The sequence below is a fragment of the Octodon degus genome, unplaced genomic scaffold, assembly GCF_000260255.1.
Source record: "Octodon degus isolate 3935 unplaced genomic scaffold, OctDeg1.0 scaffold00121, whole genome shotgun sequence".
Lineage (NCBI taxonomy): Eukaryota > Metazoa > Chordata > Mammalia > Rodentia > Octodontidae > Octodon > Octodon degus.
In genome coordinates this window covers 6,295,835-6,300,074 of record NW_004524697.1, presented here as the reverse complement: position 1 = coordinate 6,300,074, position 4,240 = coordinate 6,295,835, and positions in this window count along the sequence as shown.

Below are 4,240 nucleotides of genomic sequence, written 5' to 3'. Positions count from 1 at the left end.
TAAGCTACACAGTTATAAGGTTTGTTTGTATGGTCTAAAATATAAACCCATTAGTTCTGAAAGTTTGTCAACTGCTATATATCCCTACCCAATATTAGTGTTCCTAAATGTAGTTCTCTAAATACAAAAATGTAACTACCTTAACCACATAACATTTATTAGGTAAGAATTTCGGTAGGTGCTAAGATAATAACTGCACCAAAGCTCTACACCAGAGGTCGGAGGACAGTGCTATACAAAATGCCAAAGAGAGGAGTAAAATGCATTCTCATGCCCCAAGATCACCCAGAGCAAGTGTAGAAGACACTAGCATAGAAGAAATTGGAAGTCGCACACTGGAAATCTCTGAAATAATAGCATCTGAAGTAAAGAAAAAACTGCAGAAAGCTATAGAGGAAATAAGATCAGAAATAATCCCTGATGTAAGAAAGGAAGTGCTAATTATAACAAAAGAATTACTAAGCGCTTCTAAAGAAGACATTGATAAAAATTATAGGAGAATAGAAAAATGATGGAATGCTTGAATGAGCAATATAGGAAAGAAATACATTGCATGAAGCAGAATAAAAAGACATACAGGAAATTAAAACCTCAATCACAAGCTGGAAAAACTGTTTGAATGAAAGTGAAGACAGTTTCAGATCTTGAAGACAACATTGCAGCTAGTAAAAAGGTAAGAGAAGATATCTTAAAAACAGCTAGGATGGAGGAAAAAATGATTCAACATCTGCAAGATGATATAAAAGTGAACAATGTGAGAATAATAGGCATTAATCAGACAGAAGGAGTTAATACAAATGATATAAAAAGAATATGGGCAGAAGTACTAGCAGAAAACTTCCCAAATATCAGGGAAAAATCTGACATTCAGATAACCAAAGCACATAGAAATACAAATAACATTAGCCAAGTATAAACACACCCAGACATATGATAATCTAGATCCCAGAAATCTAGCACAAGAACAGTACACCACAAGCTGTTAGAGAAAAGAAACAGATAACATTTAAAGGAAAAACCATCAGAATAATGGCAGATTTCTCTTCACATACCATCAAGTGAAGAAGAACATGGAGAAAAGTACTTCAGATCCTCCAAGAAAACAATTGCAGCCCAGAGTGCTATACCTTGCAAACCTATCTTTCAAGTTTGATGGAGAAGTGAAATACTTCCATGACAAAGGACAACTAAAGAATTCCATGATTATAAAGTCAACCCCACATAGACTACTAAAATATATTCTATAGAAGGATAAATATGACCACAACTCAAGGAATGAGAATGGAAAGAACCCACCAAATAGGGAAAAAAAATAAAGGAGAGAAAGGGATATAGAACAGCAGGTGAATATATGTTAATCATAAGTCAATATGCCTCAATTATAACATCAATATAAATGGACTCAATTCACCAAATAAAAGAAATAGACTGGCACAGTGGATTAGGAAACAAAATCCAACAATATGCTGTATACAAGAAACACACTTCATAAAGAAATTCATAGGCTAAAAGTCAAAGGATGAAAAGAATACTACATGCCCCAGAACTTCAGAAAAAAGTAGGGGTAGCATTTCTGTTTGCAAACAGTTTGAAATTCAAAAACCAAGAATAATCAGACAAAATAAAGAAGGCCACTACATACTGGTTAAGGAAAAATAGAAGTGAAAGAGGTAATCATCATAAATATGTACAGACCAAATGTGGGAAGGCTCAACTATATAAAACAAATATTAATGGACATGAAAAATCTAATATACAATACCAAAATCTTAACAGGAGATCTTAACGCCCCCTATCACAAAAGATAGGTCAATCACACGCAAAAAAAATTATCAAAGAATTAGCAGAATTGAACCAAACTGAGAAGAAATAGAGTTTGTGGACATATACAGAATGACTCACCCAATCCCATCTGAATACACATTTTTCTCAGCTGCACATGGAACATTTCCTAAAATAGACTACATATCAGCATGTATATGCAAGAAAACAGAAATTGTCCCATGCATATTATCTGATCACAGTGCAGTGAAACAGGAAATAAATGAAAAAAGAAACCACAAAACCACCAAAAATCCATGGAAATTAAACAACACACTCCTCAGCAACCAATCGGTTACAGATGAAATTAAATAAGAAATTAAACAATATCTACAATTCAATGAATATTCAATCACAACTTACCAGAATTTACAGAATGCAATAAGAGTAGTTCTTAGAGAGAAATTTATAGCTGTGAATTCACACATTAGGAAGGCAGAATGGGAACAAATAAACACCCTAATGCTGTACCTCAAATGCCTAGATAAAGAAGAGCAAACCAAATCAAAAGCCCAAAGGTAGGAGGAAATTATAAGGAATAGAACAAAAATTAATGTAATTCAGATAAAGAAAATAAAACAGTAGAAAGAATTAAGAATCAAAAGATGGTTCTTTGAAAGATTAAATAAAGATGATAAGCCCCTAGCTAACCTCATCAAAAAGAGGAGAGAAAAAACTAAAATTCAAGCACGAAGAAATGAAAGGATGAAATTACCACACACACTGTGGAAATTCAAAGGATCATCAATAGGTACTTTGAAAATCTTTACTCTCACAGAATCAAAGACACAGAAAAAATAGACAGATAACCAGAAAGGTACAGATTACCAAAACTGAATCAAGAGGATATAAGAACTGTCAATAACACAACAATTATTATATCAACAAGTATTATGTTGATAGAAAAACCAGACAAAGATGCAACTAAAATGAGATCTACAGGCCAATCTCCCTCATGAACATAGATGTTAAAATCCTAGCAAATAGAATACAGCAAATCATTAAGAAGTTTATACACGTTGATCAGGTAGGATTCATATGCACATCTATAAATGTAATACTCTATATAAATAGAGCCAAAAGGAAATTCATATAATCATCTCAATTGTTATAGAAAAGGATTTTGACAAAGTACAACACTTATTCATGCTCAAAGTCCTACAGAAAATTGGAATAGATGGTCTGAACTCTTCAATCTGATGAAAGCCATCTATGACACTCCAACAGCTAACATAATTCTAAATGGGGAAAAATTGAAATCATTTTCTCTCAGATTAGGTACAAGACACCTAATCACTACTCCTACTCAATATAGTTCTGGAATAATTAGCTAGAGGCATTAGACAAGACAGAAAATTAAAGGAATAAAAATATGTAAAAAATAAGTTAAATTAGTATTATTTGCAGATGACATGATACTCTACTTGTAAAAACCTGAAAAACTCCACAAAGAATCTACTACAATTAATACACAAATTCAGTACAGTATCAGGATACAAAGTCAATACCCAAAATTCAATAGCATTTTTCTGTACAGATAAAAAATACACTGAGACAGAAATTAGAGAAACAATACATTTCGCAGTAGCACTTCAGAAAGAGAAATACCTAGGAATTAATCTAACTAAAGAAGTAAAAGATCTATTCTATGAATATTACAGTACTCTGATAAAAGAGTTCATAGAGGACTTAACAAAACAGAAAGATATTCCCTGCTCCTGGATAGGAAGAACCAACATTTTGAAGATGGTCATACTCTCACAATTGTTTTAAAAATTTAATGCAATTCACAGATGTAGAGAAATCATTCCTAAAATTTATTTAAAATATAGTCCACAATACATCCAGATGGCTTAAATGGACAAACGATCTACAAGGTGCTCTGCCTGGTTTCAGGGTAATTCCTGAGGGGATTTGACTGATCTTGTCAGATACAAAAGTTACATGTTTAGTTACATAGATCTTACTTTATCTTGGTCTTAAGCATTCAGCAGAAAATTATAAGTACCAGGTATAAAAAGCAAAGCCATATTAATATGCTGAGCTGTAAATGGCTCAAGTCAACAACTTTGAACAACTGCCAATTCTGTTGATAACCCACTACTATTATGGACTGTTGGATTAAATTGGATTATTTTGCTGAATTCAGGTACTTATAATATTTGAACTGTTATCAAGTATGAAAAGGTCCTTTAAAGACTTCTCCAAATACAGCTTCTCTAATAGCAATGGAACACCCATCTCTGACAAAACAAAACAAAAAAGTGTACTATAAATAAAGGATCGTTTTGTAGTGGAAAAAGTATATATGTATACACAAAAAAGTTAGGATAGATGTACAGCTAGTTTTTCTTAGTTCGATGAGAAGAAATGTGTGTATTAATATGGTTTAGTCAAGATATCATGTCAGCATCTTGTC